We start from the raw sequence: 27,655 nt of genomic DNA, 5'->3' as shown, positions 1-27,655 counted from the left end.
ATGGGATGAACTGCACTCATCAGGATAACAATGAGAATTTTTAGGGATGTTTTACATGCACCATTCCAGATGTGAACAGCATTCTAAGAATAGGTGGATTTGGGATTTGTATCGTTAATAGTTGGGTGAGTAAAAAATAGCACCTTCAGTGGAAGAGGCATCCTTGAAGAGGCTAAGAAAGCTAATGATGATCTGTTTATGTCAGGAGAGGCCAGAGATCAATGTCAGTCTGAAGGGAGAGGTGGGGCGAGAAACCTTTTGCAAGCGAAAAGCTAGACTGCATATTGATGGCATTGAAGATGGCAAGGTTATCTCTGCTCCATCAAAGGATGGTATGAAAATCATTGTCCAGCACTATGCAGTTTGTTAAAAAAGGAGGGTGAATGGAGTATACCATCATCAAAGTGCTATGTGATAGTCTGCTCTCCAATGTTGATAGGATTCGTGGTGATTGAGATTAGGTTGTTTATGTATAGTTGAAAGAGAGTAGGCAACAAAGTAATCATGAGACACCCCCCCCCCCATGCACTGGTGCCAAAGCTTGAGAAGGAGCCACCCATAATGACAAACAATGAACACCCAGAGAGAAAGCTGGCAGGCAGACCAGAGGTGATAGGCCTTGATGTCCAACATGATCAAAAGATTGGAAATATGAAAAACAGTACATGTTACTTTGAACCTTCCAGGGAAAGTGTCCAGTGGTGGGAAGTGTTGGATCAAGACTGGCAGAATCCAGATGGGTTTTTGCTGATTAAATGGAAGATTCTAGATAGTGAAGTTGAATGTAGCTGTCTATTATTTGAAGAGGACTGAAGTGATGTTAACTGGAACCTTCATGGAAGGTTCACTCTCTAAACAACATATTTATCATATTGAATCTTAAATTCCGCAGCACCTCTCTGCATTCTGCTAATGTGTTCGTCATCCACAACTCTCCATGTAAAAAATCTCCTCCTGATACTCTTCTCCACCACACCCTTATACAACTTCTAGATGGCCTATTGTGCTTCCACTTGTACTCTTTATAATCCCCTCTCTGTATTAATGAAATAAAACCTAGTAATGTGGAAGGCACCAGGAAAGAAATGAATATGCAAACTGGTCTGGCTAATAAGAAAAGGGCAATTATAGGCAATTTCAATTATGGTAATATAGACTAGAATAAAGAGACATCCGGAACCAAGAGAATGAATTACTAGTTTTTAAGGGACAACTGCTTTAAACAGAAGCTACACGTGGATTGAGGATCCTGGATTTGATTATCTCATCAGAAGATACTAGATGATGGCCAGCCATATCACAACTTTTGTGAAAAAGAGTGGAACTATTAAGCCAGGTGATTATGACAAACTCAGGAAGCAGCTTGCAGAGATATCATGAAATGAGGAATTGGATAGGAAGGAAATCAATGCTGCTTGGTTTCTACTCAGGAAGTATCTGGCAGAGGCAATGACTTCTAAAGGTCAGCAGATTAAAGTAAGTATGAAATGGATGCCTGAAGAGGTGAGACATGCAATATGGAAGAAAAAGGCATTGTGGAGGTGGCACAAGATGAGTGGAGATAATCAGTTAGACGAGGAGTACAAAGAGCAAGCAAAGAAGGTAAGGTTAGTAAGGGTAGCAGAAGTGCACTCAGTGTCGGCTCTTGGGTTCCTGGCACCCTGATGCAATTTTAAGATGAGAGCCATTACTTTTTTTTTTTTTTTTTTAATGTACTTAAAATTTAAAGGTTAAAAAAATCAAAACACATATGTAAAATTTTGTACAAAAATACATATATTAAACCTCCCAAATGGCCAGGACATCTATGTCCAGCAAAATCTGGATATGACGTATGCTATTTGAAAGAACATGGATAAGAAGTGCAATTTGGCCATCATGTCCATTAGGTGCAATAATCCTTCAGGCTGAACTGAACACTTAACCATATTATCTTACAATCGTAACTGCATCTCAGTTGCCTATAACAAGAAATGCAGTTCCTTGTTCTATGCTGGGTAACTGGACTTTTAATTAAATTATTTTTATTTTTGTTTTCTCTTTTTATTGTACAATTTTTAATACCAGGACAAAATAAGAGATCCTTGCATACTTTCTTCACTTAAATATTGCATTACCTTGGAGAACAAATGTCATTTTTAATTTTTTATCTAATCGCTTAGTCGACAATACATTTTACTTGCTCTCGAAGAATTTAATTCAATTGTCTGAAATATTTTCAGGAAAAAAAAAAATGGATTATCAACTTATCAGATTATGTTAATTTCATTTTTGTTCAAAATCAAATTTCATAGAATACTTCACACATTGCCTAAAGGATGCACTTTGACGACTTTGCTTTATAGTTAATATGAAAACCTTTAATCATATCCAATGTGAAGCGTACATACTGTGAAAAGTATGAAATACAAAATTTGAAGAAGGTAGATATTCACAATCCAGTTAACTATGAGTGGTTGTGGTAGCGGGGTTACAATACTTCAAAACTTTCACAAATTAGTGAAACATGGCTGACGAAAGATGATATAGTTAGTGGGATAGAATGTGTAGATTATAGAGTGTTTAGGAGGGACAGGGAGAATAAAATCGGGGAGGAGTGTTATTGATGATAGCTGATGAACTGCAGCCAAGGAGAATTGAAGTTGTATTGCAGGATAGTGAAAAGAGCTCATTTGAGGCTATTTGGTGTGAGATTGAGACTGGCAGAACAAAATATACAGTTGGGTGCTGCTATAGACCAGGTGATGGAATAGATGGTGGAGATAGTATGCATAAACAAATTGATGAAATGAGTGGAAGGAGGGTAATTATTATGGGGGATTTCAACTATGGAAACACTGATTGGAAGGAGAAGAGGACACGTGAGGAAGGAAATGCATTTTATTCAATTATTAAGGGATAACTATCTGAGACAGCATGTAATTGAAAATACTAGAGGTTTGAGAGTGCTTGACCTGGTAATAGCATCTGAGAATTTGACTGTAATGAATGACCATGTTGCCACCTACTGGTGAGAGTGATCATAAGGTCTTGACCAGAGAGGTGGCTAAAGGTGTGGAATTTTCGATTAAGACAGGGTATATGTGGAATTACTGTGCTGGCAAGAATGACAAGCTTAGGAGATTGCTTGGATCAGTGCCATGGCATGTACAACTGCAAGGGCTGGGTGTCGATACAGCATGGGAAGTGGTCAAGGAGCATTTACAGAAAGTTATGGCTGATTGTATACCTAGGGTCCGAATAGTAAAACAAGTAGGGGTTAAATGGATGAATAACACTATTAAGCTTGAGCTGCAAAAAAAGAAACAACTGTGGAGGGAATTTAATGAAAGGTGACCTGCAGGCACGCAAATGGTATAAAGCACAGGCCAGAAGGATAACGAGTGTGGTAAAAAAGCAAAAGCGGATTATGAAGGGAAACTAGCTATGCAAGCTAAAGAGAATCCCAAACAGTTCTTTCAATATGATGCGAGCAAAAAAAAAACTGCATACAGCAGAATGATTTTAAGAAATGATGATGGTAAGGAGGTCACTGAATCAGTCGACATAGTGGAATTACTGAGCGAGCACTTTGCAAGAGTGACATTGGAAAAATGAAGGAATCATTAGTTTATATGGGAATTGTGATGAATGAAATGGAGGTGAATAGTCTATTACATAACCTATGTAAATACATCTGTGGGATTGGATGGTATACCAGCACGGGTCTTCCATGAAGCGGCTAAAGAATTATCAGTGCCCTTGATCATGTTCTTTAGTCTGAGTCTCTGGTTTAGTCCCGAAGGTGTGGAAAGAGGGGAAAATAGTTCCACTGCATAAAGGAGGATCCAAGATTACTGTTGCAAATTACCGACCGATCAGCATATCAGGAGTCATTGTCAAGGTCTTGGAGAAAGTAGTCAAGGGAAAAATACAGGAATGGATTGATGAAAATAAGATACTGTATGGGGAACAGCATGGCTTTGTGAAGGGTAGATCATGCTTCAGTAACTTGCTCAAGTTTTATAACACAGTGACGGCTGAACTGGATAAGGATAATGGGTTTACAGTGATACTGCTGGACCTGGCTAAGGCATTTGAAAGGATACCACATGGAATTCTAATCCATAAACTGCAACATATGGGAATGGATACAGGATTGGTGAGATGGATAGGTGGGTGGTTGATGGAGAGATATCAGAGAGTAATTTATTCAGGAGTAGAGTCCAAAAGACGGCCTGTGATTAGTGGTGAGACGCAGGGTTCTGTTCTTGGACCACTGCTGTTTAATTTGTTCATTAATGATATATGGAAGGATCTAAGAGGAACAGTTCATTTGTTCGCTGATGATGCAAAGTTGGGTAGGGCAATAGTGAATGCAGAAGATGTCAAAATCTTGCAGGATGACTTGGATAGATTGCAGTTCTGGGCTAAGGAAAATGGATGTCAATTGAATGTGACAAAATGTAAGGTTATGCATTTTGGAGTGAAGAGATTAGCAGCAGTATACCACAATGGTGGAACCGTACTCCAGGAGATTGATGAGGCCAGGGACTTGGGAGTGTTGGTGGATAGGGAGATGAAGTTTAGGGGGGACATTCCAAAAGTAGCTAAATCAGCTCATCAACTCACTTGGTTGTTGAAAAATACCTTGACGAGCAGAGACAAGCAAGTTATTGTACCTCTGTACCGAGCCTTGATAAGATCTGATCTCGACTACTGTGCCCAGATTTGGTCACCTTGGTTCCTTCTTGATGGGGAGGAGGTGGAGAGGATCCAGAGGCAAGTGACCAAGATGATAGCAGGTCTATGGAATGAACCTTATGAGAACAGGTTGAAGATTTGTGGGTTGCAGAAATTAGTTGATAGGCAGAAAAGGGGAGATGTGATTGAGACATTCAAATTGCTAAAGGGTTTCTATAGGATTAATTCAGAGGATATTTTTCAGATCAGGACTGATGGTGGGAGAACTAGGGAACACCTATGGAAGCTTGGGAAGAGTGTGGTTAGCAAGGGTGTTAGAGCTGGGTTCTTTACTTTTAGAGTGGTAAATGAGTGGAATAAGCTGCCAGAGTCTGCTTATTCCACTGCTATGACAGTGAGTGAGTTCAAGGCAAGGTATGATAGATACTGTGAGAATGTCGTATAGTTGTGTGGACATGATGTTATGGGCCTCCCTCGATGAGTCTAAGGACTCCCTGGAGTCGCCCGTAATAATAATAATAATAATAAATGAAAAAACACAATTTTAATCAATTCCGTATGGGACATGTTGCTTCCACTCATGAAAGGTTATTTTACAACAGTAAAGAAAAAATTATTATTATTGAAATGGGCACTCCATAAATAAAAATGTTTTTCAACTGCGAATTCATTTGAAATATAATTTTGCAATATTTTAAAATCATTCTTTAAATAAGAATGTAAAAGCAGATATACTTACCTGTAAGCATAACGTCAGTTGCATATTTACATACATCATAGTTGTGCAAGATTTATTGCAATAAATTTTGCTTGATGACGTTTTTTTTAGAATATTTTGAAACAAAAAATTGTTTAACACAAGTGCAGAAATTATTCTTATAAGGTGCCTCCATGGAGTCAAAAAAACTCATCGCATGAATGAATATATATATATATATATATATATATATATATATATACACACAGGTGTAAATATCTTGGAAACAACCAACATGTTTACTTGAAATTTACTAATGGAGGGGAGGAAACTCCAGGTAACACAGGTTCACTCTTCTAAGCCAAGAAGTCATAACTGTTACAAATCTGCTAGTTAGTCATTCTCATTATTTTTGATGTTCAGTTGACAAAAATAGCAAGAATATAATCAGGTGAACTTTTCAAGGAAAAAAAAAAAAAAAGTACATTATAAAGCACACTTCGTCCTGAAATCTTCATTCAATGAAAAAGAAAACATTACTTAATATCTTCTTATGATAATTAGCTATACTTTAACTACAATTTTACACTAAAATGTATGAGTATACTTCCCAAGTGATTTAAGTTTGTAACAATTGTCTTGTGAACGGTTTTAAAAATAAATAATTTCAAACATCAGCAGAATGAATATTCTGATGGTGGATCCTCTTTTCTCTCCCCCCCCCCACAAAAAAAGCTGAAGCCTTGTGCAATACATGCACCTATTTTTTAATTCAAATATTTCTTTCTTTCTAAAATAACTGCATCAAATAATATTGTATTTTCCCTTTTGGAATGTCTTTATTTTCCAATTAGAGAAATCTCATTAGTTATCCAAGATTTTTTTTATTCTTTTAGCTCTTACATATCCAATTTCTTCTTCTGCAATCTTCTTTATTTTCTCTTTAACTTGTTTCCATATATATAAATATATATAAAAAGAAAGTCAATCAAGGTTAGGAGTAGTAAGGCATAAGCAAGAAGAGTTGAGTCATTATGGTAAAAAAAAAGGGAAAAGCAGACAAAAGGAATATCAGCAGGTCAAAGAAAATCCCAAAGAGATCTTGTTACTGAGTGATCATTTTGTAAGAGGTTACCTTCCAAGGTGAAGATGCTGCTACACCTTTTGACACAGACTGATGAGAGAACAGAGACAGATGAATTAGAGGTGCTTAGTATCTTACAGGACATTAATGCAAACATAGCCATTGGATTAGATGGGATATCAGCCAGTGTATAATGAGAATGTGCATGGGAATTGACAGCTCCTCTGACCAAGCTATTGCATTAAAACTTCAGTTCTGGGAAGTTTAAATGAAATAGTCTGTAGAAGAAAGTATTTTGACAAACAATGTCAACAAACTGCTACAACTCCAAAGAAAATTTCAAACTTCTTTCCCTTATGGTAGATGGGTGAGTTGAGTATTCAATTTTTTGCTTGGAGGGCAGTGAATAGGTTGTTAGAGGTAATTGGTGAATGAGTTTGTGGGAAATGTATGATTGGTATTGTGCAAAATATGGATAAGAGGATAGCTGATGGATAGATATCAAATAGCATATGGGGAAACTGCATCCACAATACCAGGTGACTACTGTTACTTCAGAGCTCTATATACTTGGAATTTTGATATTTAATTTGTGCATAAATGATTTAAGAGGAAATATCCAATTCTTGGACAACAAAACTTGAAAGAACAGCAATCAATAAAGACAATACAGAAAGTGCACGGATGACTTAAATAGGCAGGCAGTATGGACAAAGGATAACTGCCACTAGTTTAATGTGTCAAAGTGTAAGGTAGTGCACTTTGGCAAGAAGAGATTAAACTTCTTAATACACTGATAGTTCTACAGAATGTTTCCTATTAGGGCAGATTGATTGTCTATGAGATACAAAGACAATCAATGTGCCTTGATCAAACGGTTCTTAAGAATTAGTATTCTTTACTATACTACACTAATATACTTTGCTAATACAGTCATCCCTCGACTTGTGTCCGTTCAAGTTACGTCCTTTCGAAGATAGGTCAGTGATCCGATAAGGGAATAAATAACATTTTCGGCTATATGTAGAGGACCTGAACCAAAAGCGCATACCCCTTAGCACTGTGACTATAACCGCTAAGGCACTAAGTCTCTTCAACATGTTGAAGGAGAAAGCAGAACCCGATTATGACTACGAATTCAACGCTTCTTCTGGTTGGTTAATGAAATTCAAGCAGAGTTTTGTGCTGCATAATGTGAAAATGTATGGGAATCTGCAAGTGCTGAGAAGGCTGCCAAGGAGTTTTTGGAAAAATTTGTTAAATTATTACGGAGGAAAATTATTTGCCACAGCAATTATTTAATATGGATGAGACGTCCTTGTTTCGGAAAAAAATGCCAGAGCGAACATTCATCCACAAAAAGCTGAAATCTATACCTAGTTTCAAAGCTCTTAATGCCCATATTATGATTCTGTTATGGGTAATGTAGCTGGATATAAATTGAAACCATTTATGATATGGCACAGTGAGAATCCAGGAATCTTCAAAAACATTAGGAAGCATACTCTCAGTTCATTATTGGAGCAATAAGAAGTCGTGGATGACTCAAAAATTGTTTGAAGATGCCTTAATCAATTGTTATGAAAGCTATTGTGGAAAAGAAAATGTAGAATTTAAAATTTTATTAATTCTAGATAATGCTCCAGGTTCTCTCTTATAGCGATGATCTTCAAGTTCAAGGGCATGTTTCTTACTCCAGACACTACTTCATTGATCCAAACAATAGATCAGGGAGTTCTTGTAGTATTTAAAACTTATTATTTGCAGAGTACTTTTTCACAAGCCATTTCTTCTACTGAAGGAAATGACCAGACTCTCATGCAATTCTGGAAAACATTCAATATTTATCATGCTATTAAAAATTTGGCTTGGGATGAAGTGATCTCAATGTATGAGTGGCATATGGAAAAAGATATTAAAAGGTTTGTGTATGATTTTGGAAGTTTGAAATAGTGGGCCTAGCAAACAATCTGAATCTTGAAATGAATGATGAAGACATAATTCAACTCATAGAAAGTTCCCCTGAAGAGTTGACTGGCGAGGAATTGATCGAACTGGAGGAACATGGCAGAAGAGGGAAAAGAGAAACAAGGAGAGATAGTTAAACAATTCACAGTGAAGGATCTTGCAGAAATGTTCTCTGCAGTTAGTGATGTTCTCAAAATGGTTGAAGACATGGACCATAATGTTGGCTACTTATTAGTAGAAACGAAAGAAAGTACATGATGCGTTTGCTTGCTATGAACAAATTTATGATGAAAAGAAGAAGAGGAATAAGCAAAGCACATTGGAATATGGCAGTAACATACAGCACAGTTTTATAATAAGGTTTAAAAATTAAAATGACAGTATACTTATTACAATGAAGTCCCTAGTAACCCCTATAACTCTGTTGATTTAATGTATTGACTTATGTCCTGCCGGATGGAACGGAACCCAGACGTGAGTCGAGGGATGACTGTACTTTCATTGACAGGAGGTTTGATGCCTCTCATGCATTCAATGTCAAAATTCACAATGCATGCACTCACTGATTTAATCTATGATTAACATATACTTAAGATAACTTTAAACTTTGCAAGAATAATTTTAATAATTGCTTTTATTGTTAAAATTCAGGAAAATAAGATAGAAAAATGGCATTAATGAATGCAATGTTTAACACTGACAAATACAAAAAAAGGTTTCAGACTTCTATGTGACATGAATAAAAGAAAAGTTTAAATTTTAAAAAAAGTAATCGTTAATTACTTATATTTTGCTTATGTCATTTTAGCTATCATCATCTGAACAAGATTGACATGTATAGAAATATATGAAAAATAAAGCATCCCCCCCCCCTTGGTTACAAATTAAATTCCCTCACCAAGAAATCATATTCTTGTTTTATCCTTTACCAAAGTGTAAGCAAATGAAGTTTGCACACGAAATCCATTCACCACAAGGCTACTTGTATATAGAGGCTAAATGACTTCACATTAATAGCCTTTGTATCCTATAATGCAAAGCACACATCCTTTTGGATGTGCATAATGCTATGCATTATGGGGAAGGGCCACTACCCATACTGGTTGCTGGCAAGTTTAATTTAATGTGCAACCAAATGAGGAAAAACACTTCTCACATCTATCTCTAATACAGAAAATCTTAATAACAAGATAATACACCTTTTACTTGTATATGAAAAATATATGGCCTTTGCATTAAATTCAACCTTGGCATCTCCTCTGGGCCTGGCGCTCCCATTTCTGTTAACTCAATAAACATCAAAACCAGTCTGTGTAATGGCCCTTCCCATAAGGTATAACATTATACACACCTGAAAGGGTGTGTGCATTATGAGATACAAAGGCAATTAATGTGAAGTCATTTAGCCTCTATATTTTAGTAATCTACTTACTTATTACAATAATATGACTGCTTCCTTGGACAGAAGAGAGGGATACACAGTAATATACTTCGATTTTGCAAAGGCTTTTGATACATTACCACATGAAAAGTTGGAAGTCAAACCAGAGCAGATAGGATTGGATATTAGATTAGTGCATTGGATTGGAGACTGCTATCAGATAGGTATCAGCAAGTTGTATATGGGGGGGGGGGGGGGAACAATATCTAGGAAAAGGAAAGTCACTAGTGGTGTGCCTCAGGGGGGGGGATCTGTTTTAGGGCCACTGCTGTTTATCTTATATATTAATGATATTGGCGAAGATTTGGATGGAGATATTCAATACTTTGCAGATGATGCAAAGTTGGGACGACCATGAAGGGTAGGGAAGATGTTGTGGCCTTACAAGAAGATGAATAAATTGAGTGATTGGGCACAGGAATGGGGATGTGAGTTCAATGTTGCAAAATGCAAAGTTTTAAAATTTGGGAAACAAAGATGGAATGCAGAATTTACGCTTGGTGAGGATATACAGTAATCCCTCGATTAGTGCATCATTTTTTTTCGATAACCAAATTCGATTAGTCTGCCTATATACATCTTAAAAATAAATGTTACAGATTTTAAAAATTTTCTATCCATACATTTTTATGACTAACTATTTTTTTAGAAAATCACTTACTAGAATGAAATAATTTAGTTACCTATTTAAAACATTTTACAAAGTTATTTTTAATGGCCTACTACACTACTTTTACTGCCAACATTTATGTCGTCTGCTATAGTACATCCACAGATTTGAAACCCTTCGACACTTCTGCGCATGTCACAAAAAGGAGAATCTATTTCGATAATAGGGTAATCGATCTGTCTTCTGGGAAGTTGTTTATTATTACGCATTGAAAAATTAACTTCCCTTTTATGATCACTGTAGTTTTTAAAGTGCTAACTATTTTGCTTGTATAACCGTTGGGAAATTTTATCTATAAAGCATGTGACTTCGCGTGTTGGCAACCGTTCGTACATCCTTCATTTCTTTCTCCCCTTCAGCATGAATCAACTATTCTTGACACCAAGACAAGAGAAGCTTACAAAAGCATGGGCGTACTATAATTACATAGCGCTTTGATGGTCATATCTCGTGCCTCCTTTGCAATGTTATACGAGTGTTTTTTCCTTACTTTTTTAATTTTAAAGTATTTTCCCAAGCTTTAATCATGAGTAAAAGAATTAGTGAGCAAAAAAGTGGATGTGTGAAAAAGATTCAATGATGAAGAGAGAAGCAGTAAAATTTGCAGAAGAGTAGAAGAGGCAATAGGGCCATACTGTTGGTTGTATAAAAAAAAGAAACAAAATGCCTGCCAAACTATGTTAGCTCAATTCTTTGTTAAGAAGTAGAATAATAAAATTTATATTCTGAATATGTTCTATTTCCTTAAATTTGAGGAATGAATTATACTGTTTCCCATAGGTTCAGAGGTGGAGAAAATAAAAGATCTTGGGATGATAGTGGATAAGGATCTGAAATTCAGGGGACGCATTGTCAAAATTGTGAAGACAATACAAAGACTTCTGGAAATGATGCAGAGGACACTGACTTGTAGAAGTAGGGAGATTCTTGTTCCATTGTATAATATTTTGATTAGGCAACACATGAACTACTGTGCCCAGATTTGGTCACCTGGTTTTCAAAAGGATGAAGAGATGTTGGATAGGATCCAGAGGCAACTGAATAAGGTAGTTTCTGACCTCTGGAATGTCGAATATGAGAAGATGCAGTTTACAGAGTCTAGTGAATAGGAGGAAGAAGAGAGAGAGATATGATAGACACCTAAAAATTAGTAAGGGGTTGCTATAGGATCAATGTTGGAGAGGTTTTACAGAAAACAGTGGGAGATCAGGGAAGAACCAGAGGTCATCCCTGGAAACTGTATAAAGAGAGCGTGAGCAGGTTTTCTGCATGCAGAGCTGTGAATGATTGGAATGCCTTGTCTGAGAGTGTGGTGTCTGCAGAGAATTTGAGTGTGTTTAAGGCATGGTATGATGAGTTGTGTGTATGATAAAAGGACCTCCTAGATGAGTCTGACTCCACGGGGTCTCGGATAGTAATAATAATAATAATAGTATATACAATTAACATGGTCATGAATGTATTTCATATGCAAACTTGGTTTGCTTACCCTTAGATCAACAATAAAACAAGAATATAATTTCTTAGCAAGTTTAATTTATTTGGGGTTAAGGAAATTCAACAAAGCTTAATACATTGATGGGAATGTGCTGGAGGAAATATGAGGCTAGGGATCTTGAAATGGCACTAACATTCACAGGGACCACCTTACAAAGGCAGTGAGAGCAAAAGGAATGATAATAGTGCACAGGACAGCGACATCATATCAGTACTCTGCAAAGACAGTGATATCATTCTTATTTTTGGAGAATGGCATGATTTGTACAAAATACTTGGAAGAATGTAGCATACAATACAATAAGCATACAGGTTGAAAAGAGAGAAATAAGAATAGAGTTAGTTAAAGAATTTTATAGGACTGGAGTGGATGAAATTTTTCCCTGTGGTAGAAGGAGAAAGAACTAGGGTTGTAAGAGCTTTTCCCCTCCCCTTTCTTTTTCATGGAGTGAAGCACCTTGTCTGGGAATGGATTTAAGGCAAGGTATAGGTGCATGAGTTGAATGACTTTCTCTAGAAGTTCACACATGGTAGTTGCAATTAAGTTTTAATTATACATATATATATATATAAAAACAATGCCATCAGAATCAAGTCATCATCAGCAGATATTAGGACTTGCAATGGTAGTTGCTGTCAACTAAACTATTCCAGTTCTTTTGGTCAATGCAAACAAATGCATATTCCCAAAACACAGAATAGGCATCCTCATATGAGTAAGGAGTCATCATCTGGCATTAAAATTTAAAGAATCTATACTCTATCACATCTTTTCCCCTCTCTCTACTAGCCAAATTTATATGGCAAACATGAGAAACAGTTACGACAAGTATAGAAATGTTAAAAAGTATATGATAAGGTAACACTGAAAAATTATGACTTCTGAGCATTTTATTTATTTACAGTATTACTGTGATATAGTGCTCTTATAGGGAATATAAATGAGGTGTCTTAAGCAAGTGGTGATGTACCATGAATTGTTTTCAGCTAGTTTAAAATAAATACAGAGTGGTGAGTCCTGCAGCTGTTTTAAATTTGGATAAATTTATAAAATGACTGATGTATTTAGTAAAAATTACATGAAAGTTCAAGTCTTAAAGTTTTTTATATAATAATTACATCCATGTAAACCTGATTTTAATATTTGTTGTATTTTTTTACTTGAAGATAATAAAGACCTCAATTGAAAAAAAAGTTACCTGTACATGCTTCAGCATGCACAGTTCAAATCAATAACAGGTGTGAGAACCCACAATAAGTGAGAAGACTGTGGCTGAAGTTGCAAAGCTTTTGGGGAGGAAAAATCCCCACAGTATGCAACTAATGAGCTAATTATTCCTAAAATAACATTGCTTAAAATTCTAAAAGCCAAACTTCATAAGCCTGCCTACAAAATCCAGATGGTTCAAAAGTTACAAGAGGAAGATGACTGTGCAAGATTAGATATCTGCCATAAGATGAAATCACCAATTGAGAATTTCTGTAAATTTCTTAACATGCATAATAAATAACAGCATAATAAATTATAATTTATTTTGTTTTTATATAGCATGGTGAATTAAAAATGTTTACATTTTTAATTCACCATTTTAATTCACATTTAAACACTTAAAAATGTTTACATTAGATATGTGAACATTTTGGCTTTATGCTCAAAAGGTGGAAACAGGCAAGATAATTTTATTTTTCATAAAAACTAGTTGTATGCACATGTATTAAAAACAAAGGCTAATCTACAAGCCTTTATAGAATTTTATGTCATCTGTATTTGACAGAATACTAAATGCAAAACTATTACCAAAGTTGAAGTAAATCGAAATGGATATGAAGCTGGTGGCATGGATTATGGTGGAATGGAATCAAAGCAAACAAGGGTGAGTGTTTCAGGGCTCTGTACTAGACCACTACTCTAATTTGTATATTAATGATATAGAGAATGATTTAAAGGAGTATGTTCAGTTACTGAATGATATATGCACATAAACACAAGAAAGATATTTAATTAACCAAATATTTCGGTCTGGAAATAGCGGACCATCTTCAGTGGTATTACAAGAACAGTTTTAAAAAATACAAGCTAGAATACTAACAATAGTTCATTAAAAATAGAACACGGCGCGTGATGTTATATCACTAAGTATTAAGTATAAAACAGAATATTTTGAAGTAGAGACATGATTGGAAAAAAAAAAAAAAATTAATGAGTAATCTTGATTAGACTTTCCCAGATTTTTGATATAGATATACAGTCATTACGATTCAGGTTGAGACGATGGAGCAAGGCCTCCAAGCTTTCCTTGAACAAACATTCGAACCTATAATGGGATCTATGTAAGAGGTGAGTCCTGGACCAAAAGATGCTGTGGTCAGTTTCAGCAAATTACAGAAGAAAACTTTCTCTTTTGCTTGGAGATCGCTCCACATATCAAGAAATTGATTATAATCCAACCAACAGACAACTAAAGAAATTAAATTCTCTTTTAGATGAAGTCATCAGTTTAGATAAAGACAAGATTGAAAGACTTAAAACTCATTTTGCAAGACCTCCTAGATTTTATGGCCTTCCAAAAATCCATAAGATTGACTATCCTCTTCGTCCAATAGTAGATTGTATTGATTCTCCTACTTACCGCATAGCCAAATTTCTAGCTAAATTATTGAAATCTTACATTGGAAACTCTAATTCTTTTTTAAAAAACTCCTCAGATTTCTTAGAAAAATTAAAGAATGTCTCATTACAACCTACAGATCTTATGGTTAGCTTTGATATAGAATCTTTATATACCAATGTACCTCTCAAGGAAACTTTAAAATTACTTACTGACATCTTTCCTCAAGACATTATAAAGCTATTCAATTTATTATTCTATTCCATTCTATTTTTAACGATCTATTGTTAGTATTCTAGCTTGTATTTTTTAAAACTGTTCTTATAATACCACTGAAGATGGTCTGCTATTTCCAGACCAAAATATTTGGTTAATTAAATATCTTTCTTGTGTTTACATGCATATATCATTCAGTCTTATGTCACAAGTATCCTTAAAACAGCATGTTCAGTTACTGATGAGTGATGTAGATATCCTGCAGGATGATTTAATAAATTGGCAGTACGGGCAAAGGACAATGACTTGTCAATTTAATGTTGCAAAAGTATGAAAAGATTACATAATTTGTATCATATTGATGGTACTGGATTGCAGAAATTACCCTTTATGAGGTTATAATTTGGCCATGTCTTAAATACTGTGCACAGATTTTGTCATATGGGTTTCTTGGAGATCAGGAGGTGATGGAGTGAATTCAGAGACAAGTGATCAAGCAGGTAACAGGTCTGCAGAATGTTTCATATAAAGATAGAGTGAAAGTGTGTGGATTAATTGGCAGGTGAAGGAGAGGGGACATTATAAATATGAGTTAATAAAGGGATTCTATAAGAATGACAAAAATTTTTCAATACACGATGAGTAGGAAGAAAAAACAAGGAGTCACTCCTGGAAGTTATGCAAGAGTGAGGTTAGTAAAGGTGTGCAGAAAAAATTTTTTGCTTGGTGAGTGGTGAATGAGTGGGATAGACTGCCAGTGGTGGTTGAGAGTGCCCTAACAGTGAATGAGTTTAAGGAGATGTATGATAATAGTATGTGAATAATGGTTAGTGATGCATCTTCTGACTCCATGGAAATAGCCATATAACAATAATCAATTAAACAAATTTTGAGCAAAATCAATTTAAACAAACAAAAAAAAAAAAAAAAAATATATATATATATATATATATATATATATAATGGATATCCATATGGACACATAGACAAACATTTTTGAAGGCAAGATTTTTTTTTATCCTCTGCATACTTTTTTTGCACATCTGGGTTGCTTACCCTTCGTTCATCTGTGTGGTGCATGCTACCTATCCTATCACACTACATGCTTTTCTAGCCTTTTTTTTTTAATATATTAAAACACTTCTATCATAATGACATTGTTGACATGCATATACTTATAAATAAATGCACTCCTTTCTGCCAATTTCTGTTAAAAAAAAAAATAATAATAATAATAATAATAATAATGACCTAAATAAGTTGCAGGCCAGTCTTGTGGGATGTCAATGCCTAGTTTACATAATAAATAAAAGCTCACGCCTTATTATTCCCTACTACTCTTATCAATTATCTACAAGAATGTGCAAGAAATGGAACAGTTTAAATGAAATCACAAGAAAAGCAACGTCTGTTCATCTGCAGCAGATGAACAGACTCTTGCTTGCTTCTTTACATAATGTGTTATTACCCATAATTTATGAAATGTAACAGTTCCCTTGGTACTAGGTGCAGATGTGATATCCACATTGTTGGTGTATTACCAACAATGTGGTAATACATCAACACTTATCAAGTCTTAACCCAGTACAGCCATTACCTGTAGGATGCCAAGAGGCTTCCACACATACACACATTAATGGGATGGTAATGCACAGATGATAAGGCATTATTATCAAACACTGAGGAAGGATCACAACATCTGTTGAACAGATTACTGGAATCCTGTATTGTATCAACTATGGAATGAAAATCAACATAAGCAAAACAAAAGTAATGAAAATAAGAAGGAGAGAGACAACTATGGATGTAAGAATAAATGGAGAAAAATTGAATCAAGTAAGGACATTTAAATATCTAGGAAGTGTGATTAGCAGCAAAGGAAGATGTACAAGTGACATAAAAGCAAGAATAGCAATGGGAAGACATGAGTTTAACAGAAAATGGAATTTATTCAAAAGTAAAATGGATAGAAATTTAAAGAAAACACTAATAAAAGAAAAATAGAAGGAAAAAGACCTAGAGGAAGGGTGGGGAAAACAATGCTAGATTATATGCTGAATGGAGACAGATACACAACCTTGAAAGAGAAGGCTCATAAAAGTTTTCGCTACTAAAAGAAGAGCCTGCTCATTTGCAAAATACTTAAGAAGAATACCACCAGATGATCTAGTCATCCCATATAAGAATATAACTTATATGGGATGCCTCCAAAGGGAGGAAAAACTATCTGACAAGGATAATCATCCAGATAATGAAAACTGGTATGACTGAAAAACATGTTACAATATTTTAAAAAAATAAATAAATAAAACATGCCTATGGGAAGCCTGTTTTTTTTATAATACATAACTCATAAATTCTATTAAATGGAACAGCTTCCGAAAGTTTTTACATCAAAACTGGTGTTAACAAAGTTGTGTCATGTCTGGAACACTTTTCATCATTGTCATAGATTGTATAATGCAGCATACCCTGAAAAACCTGAAAACTGAAATAAGATAGTACATTTGCCACCACATTAGAAAATTTGAACTATGCTGACAACATTGTACTACTATCATCTAGATTTGAAGACATGAAAATTAATACAGCAAAGTTAGAGGAAACTGATAAACAAATAGGCTTACACATCAATGAGAAGAAAACCAAAATATTAAAAATCAACAGTAAAAAGAATGACCCAATCTTTATAAATGGAAATCAAGTAGAAGTGACAAACACTTTTAATTACCTCGGAGCAACTGTCAACACAGAAGGTGGTACCAACGAAGGCATTGCAATATGAATAAAAAATCTTGCTACGCATTTAAAACTTCCTTCTTAAAACTTGACAGAAATTTTGGAACTCATCCAATATAAAAACAAACTTAAAGCTGCAAATTTTTAACTCAACTGTTAAATCTGTATTACTTTATGGAAGTGAATCATGGAAATTAACCAAGCAACAAGAAAATAAAATAGATGCCTTCCAAACAAAATGTCTTCACAGAGTTCTCAAAATTTACTGGTCAAATAAAATCTCAAATATTGAAATTTACACCAAAACCAAACCCATTACAATAGAGTTAAAGAAACACAGATGGACATGGATAGGCCATATATTGAGAATGGCAACATCAGAACACACAAGAATAGCATTGGCATGGATGCCTGATGGTAAAAGGAAGAGGGGAAGACCCAAATGACATGGCTCAGGATGGTAATCCAAGAATGAAACAAACTAGGATGGTCAAGCTGGGGGAAAGCAAGAGAAGCAGCTGGACAGAAGAGGATGGCACGCTAAACTCATGGCCTCATGCACCTCATAGATGCAAAGAGCAATAAGTAAAGGTATCTATTGATAGGCAATAGACATCAGGATAATTGATTGTGAATTCAACTGCTCTCCATCCACCCACACACACAGTCAGTTTGTGAAGATATTCGCATACAAACTTTTGTTAGCATACTTGGGATGCTTAAGGGTCAAAGCTGTAAAACTTGGGAGGAGACCTCCATGTGGCCTTTTAAGGAATACAGAGAACCAACACAGGCTTCTGAACTAATGTCCAATTCTCACCTTCCCATGGTGCACCCTGTTAGGTATATACTTGGATACTGAATGAACAAGGATGGGCTGGCAATTTGGGATTTATCAACCAAATTGTATTCTTATTGGCTTTTACCACAATGTAAAATGATGGTACAACATGATAGAATTGCATGCCAGCTGGGACTGCCCAGTTTAACAAAAATCTTCATCGTTTTTTTTATCAGGGAACGAACAAACAGCACAGAGTCAGCTATTCAAACAAATCCCAGAACACATCCAGATTTCAAGATTGGTACTATCAACACGAGAAGCATCAATGGAAAAGAAATCAAACTAGCAGAAGTCTGTAAACCCCATGAGGGTATATATCTGAAATTTGATGACTTATGCCAGCTGGGGCTGACAAGTTTAAGAAAATCTTCATTGTTTTTTATCAGGGAACCAGAACAAAACAGCACAGAGTCAGCTATTCAAACAAATCCTAGAACACATCCAGATTTCAAGATTGGTACTATCGACACGAGAAGCATCAATGGAAAAGAAATCGAACTAGCAGAAGTCTGTACACCCCATGAGGGTATATATCAGAAATTTGATGACTTATGTTGGTTCTGAAAACAAGAGTGCCTTATTCATTATTTGGAGCTGCCCAAGCGGGCAGCTCCGAATAATGAATAAGGAGCCATGGACCAAAGGCGCACTTCAGAACCATGGTCAGGAGAAGTGCTGTAGACCACTGTAAAGATGCCAGCAAGTAGAAGAAGAAAAAGGCCCTCAGTTCTGTGCGGCTCTTTGCAATTCCACCAAGGTGGTGGTGAGAAATCTGCAAGGGCAGGGGGGGGGGTTCTAAGAATCTCACAGAGGAAAAGGTAGACCACCATCTGGAAATTCGATCCTAATTGGTTCCTTCAACACTCGAACTGTCTTCTGACTCCCATATTGATTTCCTGCTTCAAGAACTGCAAAACGTAAAGTTTGATGTCCTCGCTATCTGTGAAACCCGGAGAATCTCTGATTTAACAGCAAAATGGAACAATGGCAACGAAATTTTCCTGGGAGCCTCAGATAACACTACAAGGGCTGGAGGAGTTGGCTTCATCATAAATGAAAAGCTAACTAAAAATATTATTTCTTGTACAATTCATTCTGAACGAGGAACACTAATATTAAAAATTGGAGAATCCATAGCAATAAAAATAATAGTAGCCTATGCACCCACCTCAACAGCTGACAAAGAAGAAAATTTCTATGAACACCTAAGAGAAACATTACTAAAAAAAAACAACATACACAATAGTGTGTGGAGATTTCAACGCAAAGATTGGTACAGGATTTATTGAAGAAAAATACATTGGACCGTGGGGGAAAGAAATGAACGAGGTGAACTCCTGGCAGAATTTGTAGAAGCAGAAAGGCTGTACATTACGAATAGTTTCTTTAAAAAGAGAACTGGAAAAAGATGGACTTGGCAATCTCCAAATGGAGAGACAAGAAATGAAATTGATTTTATCCTAACAGATTGCAAAAGAATAATAAAAAATGTCGAAGTCATTGGGGAAATTTACTGCGATATTCATTCAGACCACCGTCCAATAAGAGCCACTCTCAAAATACATAAAAAAAAAATGAAGAACGCATATGAGCACAGTCCAACCATAAAAAACGCTCAAAACAGATAAACCCAGAAGAATTTAGAAAAAAGGTGGAAGAAACCGACTGGAAATTAAAAAATGACATCGACGAAGATTTAACAAACTTGAACAATAAATTAATGAACTGCAAAGAAAGAACCTCGTATGAACTTCCTCCTAAGACCAGGGAACTCTTATCCACAAGAACAATAGAACTATTGAAGAAAAGAAGAATACTGAAAGATACAGGAAAAGATAGTCTAGAATATAAAATTATTTGTAAACAACTGAGGCAGAATATCAAAGACGACTATAACATATATAGAACAACAAAATTGGCAGAAGCAGCTAAGCTCCACAGTAGCCTAAAAAAAAGTAGAAAAAGAAATAAATCTAAAGCAACCACTACCGTCAGCCTTCATAGATAATCAAGGAAACAGACACAAACTGAGGTGAAATGGAAAAAATAGTAAAATCGTTTTATGAGAACTTTTACTCATCTAAACAAGTAATCACAGCTCCAGTACCAGACGAAAATTTGGAAAATCTGGAAATATCATCTGTCCTACCTGAAGAAATAAAAATGGCTATCCACCATATGAAAAATGACCAATCACCAGGAATTAACAGTATAAAATCTGATGAATTAAAAATGGATGGACAAACTCTTTAAAGCTCTAGCAGAAAGGTTTACCCAATATATACAATTAAGGAAAGTACCTACTGAACGGAAAACATCAAAACCATAATTCTGCATAAAAAAGGTAATAAAGAAGACATCAGTAACTACAGACCTATCTGTCTATACATATAAAATATTCGCCAGAATCATCCTAAACCTAAATCATCCTAAATACAAACCTCCATCAACGAAAATAGCTGCAAAGAACAGGCTGGTTTCAAAAAAAGGCTTTACAACAATAGATCACATTCAAACTATTACTCAGCTAACAGAAAGATGCAGAGAATACCAGATCCCACTTTGTCTTATTTTTATAGATTTTAAAAAGGCATTTGACACTGTTGAGCATAACGCAGTATTCTAAGCTTTAATAGAACAAGGTGTAGAAAAAGCATACATCCAACTCATAAAAGATATCTACAAAGAAAGCACAACAAATATCACCCTTTTCAATCACCCGATTAAAATTAACATAAGTAGAGGAGTACGTCACAGTGATGTCTTATCACCTAAACTCTTCACATTGATGGAGAAATATTAAATATCCTATTATTCACTGATGATGTGGTATTAATATCTCACTCACATAAACTCTTAGAATCAATGCTGAATAACATAAGCCAAAACTGCCAAAAAATTGGATTGGAAATACACCCTGACAAAACAAGATGGATGAAAAACAAATACTGTAAAGATCATACAATCACTCTAGAAGCTCACACCATCGAAAAAGTTGAAGAAAAATGAATAATGGTATATCAAATGAAATAGCAAGGAGAAAAAGAGCTGATTGGATAGCCTTCAACAAAATAAAATCAACAATTACCAACCAAAACATAGATATAGACATAAGAGCCCATCTTTGCATTAGTCACATCTTACCAGCATTAACACATGGCAGTGAAACATGGAACACAACTTTAAAAGAACAAAGCTTAATAACAACTCAACTTGCAATAGAAAGAAGAATATGCAATATAAACAAAACAGACCACATAAGACACACAGAAATCAGGAAGAAGTCTGGACTCACAGATATAATAAAAACAATCTACAACAGCAAAAGAAGATGGGCAGGACATCTTGCCAGAATGAGAGACAACAGATGGACAGTCAGAGTTACAAACCGGTGTCCGAGAGATACCAAATGGAAACCTGGAAGACCAGCTTTAAGGTGGGAAGACCCAATTATTAAGAAAGTTGGAAGAAAATGGAGAAGAAAGGCCCAAGACAGGAATAGCAGGACTCTTTACGACCTGCAGTCAAGGAGAAATCTGAACTGAAACCACAGTTCCATCAAGGTAATCAAAGGTAATATGGAAATAAGACTGCCATATAGAAAATTATAGGGTGCTTAAGGGTCAAAGCTATATAACTGAGAGGAGACCTCCACATAGCCTTCAAAGGAATGAGAAGAACCGACCAGGGCTTCTGAACTAATATCCAATCCTCACCTCCTCGTGGTGCACCCTGTTAGGTATCTACCTGGATACTGAACAGACGAGGATGGGCTCACAACTTGGGATTTAGCAGACCAAATTGTATTCTTATTGGGTTAAACAAAAATTTCAAATGATGGTACAACATGACAGAATTTCATGCCGGATAGGGCATTGCCTGATTAAACAAGGCCCCCATTGTTTTCACCAGGGAACCAGGGCGAACAGCGAAAAGTCAGCTACTGGAACAAACCCTAAAACACATGCCAACTCAATATCACCAGAGTTGAAGATCAGGATTATCAACATAAAAAGCCTGAAGGGCAAAGAAATGGAGCTAGCTGAGGAATTAGATAAGCACCAGATCGACATAATAGGGGTGACTGAAACAAAAAAGACAAAAACTGGTGAGATCTTTCTGAGCAATAAATACAAAATGTTATATTCAGGAAATGAATCAAGGAAAAGGAGTAGCCATAGTATTCAATACAAAATATGAATGGCAGGCAGTCTCAAGTAGAGTGACGTGGGCTAATATTAGAATGGGGAAATGGACAATGAGACTTATTTGTGCCTATGGTCCCACAGAAGGTTCTACTAATGTAGAAGTGGAGGAATTTTTTGATGCTTTAGAAAAAGCAACTGACACAATGAAAAAGGAAAAGTTGGTCGTTGTTGGGGATCTAAATAGCAGAGTAGGAAATGATTGTCAGACATACAAAAATATTTTGGGAAAATTAGGAGAAAAGAGCAAAGCTAATAATAATGGCAAATACCTGTTGGATTTCTAAAGATGTGCACAAATTATAATTTGTGCACAATTAAAATTACAAAAAATAAAAATGTGCACATTCACATGAAGAGAAGAGGCAAGGAATAAGAAAGTCTCATTGACTATGTTATTGTTGATAGTGATGACTTCTTCCTGGTGCAGGACACCAGAGTGTACAGAGGATTTGAAATTGGAAGTGATCACTATTTAGTCTTGAGCAGGATAAAATTGAATTCCATATTGAAAAGAATAACATGTAAGAAAGTTTTAAAGCGAATAAAAGTTGAGCAGCTCTCAGATGTCAACTGAGACTAAAATACACAAAGATGATTGAAGAAAAAATGAAATAGTTTGAGAACAGGAATCAAACCTTGGAGATTCAGCGGCAAGCCTTGAAGAAAACCCTGATTGATTCAGCCAGAGAGGCATGTGGTGAGGTTGTCTGCAAGGATAGAAAAATCAGAACTCAATGGTGGACACAGGAAGTTAAAGAGGTAGTGAAGGAAAAGAAGAAAGCATATCAAAAGTTCCTGGTGAATAAGTCTTCTCTCTTAGAGAATACAGAGACAAATGTAAGAAAGCTAAACACTATGTAAAACTAGCTAAACAAAAGTCATGGGAGGACTCTGGCAAGAACATAGAAAATAAATATGAAGAAGGTGGTAAGATATTCTGGAGGTTGTTGAAGAAGCTTAGAAATGGAGGAAAGTGCTGTAAAAGGAGTTAGAGATGATAAAGGTGACATGAAAACGGGAGTAGATGATATCCTTTAAGTATGGAGTAATTACTTCAAAAAATTGCTAAATGCAACAAGCAGTGATGACAGCACAGTGGTAAAAAACACTGACCAGGCATGCAGTCAGGGATACATATCCATACTTGAAGTAAAAAAAAAGCCATCAAAAGCCTGAAATGTGGAAAGGCAGCAGGAGTAGATGATATTCGACTAGAAATGCTCAAGTATGGACAGTCTTACAGTGGCTGCACTGCATAGTTGAGAAGGCTTGGAGAGAGAGAGATGAATTCCAGATAATTGGAGTAGAGCTCTCATAGTACCCATATATAAAAAGGGAAATAAAACTGAATGTGAGAATTACAGAGGTTCATGACTGAGTGTTCCTATAGGATGGTGGAAGAGAAGCTTGAAGAACAAGCTGGATTCAAGCCAAATAGAGGCTGCCAGGATCAGTTTTTCACTTTACAACAGATAGTTGAGAAATCATGGGAATACAACAAAGATCTGTATTTAAGTTTTGTAGATCTGGAAAAGGCATATGACAAGGTGCGAAGAGAGAAGCTATTCGAAATGCTACAGTTATATGGTGTTACTGGGGCATTATATCAAGCAATACTTCGTCTTATTTGAGTTGTACGTCAGCAGTAAGAATTGAAAAGGTACAGGAAGGTAGTTTAATGTTAAATCTGGTGTCAGACAAGGATGTACATTATCCCTCTGTTATTCATTATCTATATGGATCATATTATGAAGAAAAGTGGTATTAAACCTGATATCAAAACTGGAGGTGTTAATCTCAGATGATGTTATACTTCTAAATAAATCTGCTACAAGTCTGCAAGATTCCCTGACTAAACTGAATAACTGCTGTAATAGATACGGTATGAAGGTCAGCATTAAAAAGACAAAGAAAATAGGCAGACACATTGAAAATATCAACTGCATTGTGAATGGAGAACCTATAGAACAAGTAAAACATTTCAGCTACTTAGGCCCGATTTTTAGCAAAGATGGTAAATAAAATATGGAAATAGACAACAGAATCAACAAAGCTGGTATGGTAGGAAGTCAAATGAATAAATTTATATGGAATAGGAGAGAAATTAGTCGAAACACTAAATTAGCTGTATACAAGTTGATGGTCAAATTTTAACTTATGGATCTGAGAGCTGGGTTAGAAGTAAAAAACTTAACCAAAGACTAGAGACCGCAGATATGAGTCCTGAGAAAGGTTACAGGCATGAACAGATGACATCAATGACAATATCATTTTAAAAAGGAGAATATTATGAAAGAACTTTATATTGTCAGCAGCCAGGAATGTATGATCAACCCAATTCAAATTAGAGTATTTAATCTAAAATTGAAAATCTTGTGTTACTAGAGCCAATGGTCATATTTCTTTACTGATTAGCTAAAATAAATAAATAAAAAATCTGCTATAAAATTCCTTACATGCTTCTTTTAATATCACAGCAAAGATCAGAAAAATGTTTCTTGATGTGGGGATATTACATTATTTTCAAAACCTGCATTGTCTTGTGTGGCTCCTTCCACCAGATACCACTCTCCCTTTCTAGTAATATATGTCCTGTATCCTAATACAAATTCGTTACTATCACATCCAGTCTTTCCAACATAACTGTTAGGTTGCTTTTTCTATATGATGAAAAATCTAAGTTTCTTCGGAAAATACTGATCTTTTTCTGTTATCTTGCATTAGCCACTAATGTGATTTTTTTTTTTTTTTAGAATTTTCTGTTATTTAATTGCTGTTCTATTTTGTATTGAGGATGCCTGTGGAGCATAGGTGAAAATTTTACAAATAAATATGATTTCTCATGTGAGTTTTCTATTTTCATATTTTATCGTTAACATGGCATGTTACTCATAGCATTCCAATTATTCTGAAATTAAAAATTTAGCAACTAACCTTTGCCCTGTTCCACTTCCCATTTGATCATTTTTTTTTAATATAAATTCCATACATGAGATATTACAAAACTTATAACACCAGTGCTGCATGTAGACAAGTGATTATGACGAAATCAGTTAATGTATTTCTTGTATAGGTGGAGGTTGTCACCAGAGAAAAGTAGAGGAAGGATAGTTGCAAATCCCATGAAAATACCCAAAGAAATGTAGAAATAAATATATATTTCCAAATAAGCAATTGGAAGGAATTTCAAGTACAGATTCTGCCATTCCACAATCTTGCTTTATATCACCAAACTCTGGATAAGTGCAATAATATTAAATGAAGTTTTAGAGCTATAAGCTGAAATGAAGCAATAATCTAGAATGTTAAAGTAACAAGATAACATTTCATCTTATTCTGTGGTATTTCGGTATATATGAAAAGAACAATTGCTATCCCACATTACCACAGGATCATAAATCTTATAAAAATCTCCTGTGGAATTCGCAATCAAAAGACTTATTATGTATATTGTGTACAAGAAAAATAAAGTTGGAATATCTTTTAATCCCTGCTATGAATAATAGCAACTAGTATACTAAAAGCTTTGTCTGCGGCTGATTTGTTGGATCTAATGCTGACGTATTATGTTTTCATCTACAGCTGTAATTTTGTATCAAAATAAAATAGTTGTCCTCTTAAATCTACTACTAAAGTTATATTAGAATGATTCACATTTCATAATACAGAAATTAACAGGATATCTATAGTTTTGTATCAACGAAATGAAAACTGGAAAGTACGAAGACGCTTTACGTATGATTACAAACAAGTTAGAAAATTCAAAAACGAATCCGCCGATATAACAAACAAACAAAAAAAAAAATCACACATTATCGCTATATATATATATATATACACACATCAAACTTCTGCAAAGTATAATAAAAAAATCTTAACAGCTGACCGACAAAAAAATAAATAAAATAAAATAGAACGCAACAAGCATTACTACGAAGCCTAATCTTCAATATTAAAATAAAATTTTATCCTGTTTGTATATCATAATCAAAATAATTAATTTATTCCAAATAAACCATAAATTGCAGAAAAAAAGAAAAACAAAATTATTACCTGAAAATGTTTCTATTATATATAACGGAGGTCAAAATACAACACCAGTACCCCAAAAGCTATACCTGCCAATGACTTTGAATTATCAGGAACAAAAGTGACACCTATTTCCTAATCGAAGTACGTTAATAATAACGTTCCAAAATACAAATTAAGAAAGTAAATTAAAGCTCCTGCAGAATGACGTCATAGAGTGAAAATATGTTCGAATTATAATATAACTAAAGGCGCAAAAACTAAAGTGCAAAAAAGTGATTGTTATTTATTAATCAATATTCAGAAATCATATGATGCACGCTATGTTATTACAATTATTCAAGTGCGAAACTTGGAAATTAGGTGCCAGATATGCTGTTATCAAGAAAGTATGTAAATGAACGGATGCTCTTTTCAGGTTCTATTTTATTCCCTGATAGGAGATGGCGGCAATCTTAACGTCTTAACTTTTGGTCTAGTCAGTTGTTTGCGGTATTGAATGATAACACTGTCAAGAATAAAATATCATGGAGCAAACATAAATCCTTAGATAACTGGCAAAAGAAACACTGTAGGATGAAAATATCTCATAGTGTTTACAATGCCCGCCGATTCCATCAAGACCGCTAGTGGAAAGATTCCTCATTGAAAGCCTCATGCAAGTGAGAATTCCTGGCTGGTGGCTGATAACAGTGCATACATATTCAATACCTTCCTGAAGTTCATCAATATTCCCGACTGGGGTACATCATTAATTCAGAAGGCCACTCAGTCTCCAAAAGCGAGATAGGGCATAAAGGCCTCACCTACTTCCTATAAGAAAATAAAGGGCGTTAGCTGATTTATTATATATATATATATATATATATATATATATATATATATATATATATATGTATATATATATATAATTTATAAACCTATGGAAAAAGCTTCTCTAAAAGAAAGGATTAAAATCGATAGGATTTAG

General features: G+C 35.1%; 1 protein-coding gene across 1 annotated transcript in view; it reads right to left on the bottom strand.

The window, feature by feature from the left end:
* The window catches only part of LOC150101036 (elongin-C), a 44,119-nt gene extending 17,285 nt beyond the window's left edge, over positions 1-26,834 (bottom strand). Inside the window, exon 1 of the mRNA XM_090401455.1 lies at positions 26,710-26,834. The gene's annotated coding sequence lies outside the window, so the exon portion shown is untranslated. The remainder of the gene's footprint in view (positions 1-26,709) is intronic.
* Between the last annotated feature and the right edge of the window lie 821 nt (positions 26,835-27,655).

The sequence above is a fragment of the Typopeltis vanoorti genome, chromosome 12, assembly GCF_054136105.1.
Source record: "Typopeltis vanoorti isolate ZY-2024b chromosome 12, IOZ_Tvanoo_1.0, whole genome shotgun sequence".
NCBI classification, from domain to species: domain Eukaryota; kingdom Metazoa; phylum Arthropoda; class Arachnida; order Uropygi; family Thelyphonidae; genus Typopeltis; species Typopeltis vanoorti.
The sequence above is the reverse complement of the archived record's forward strand: the minus strand, read 5'-3'. Positions and strand labels throughout refer to the sequence as shown.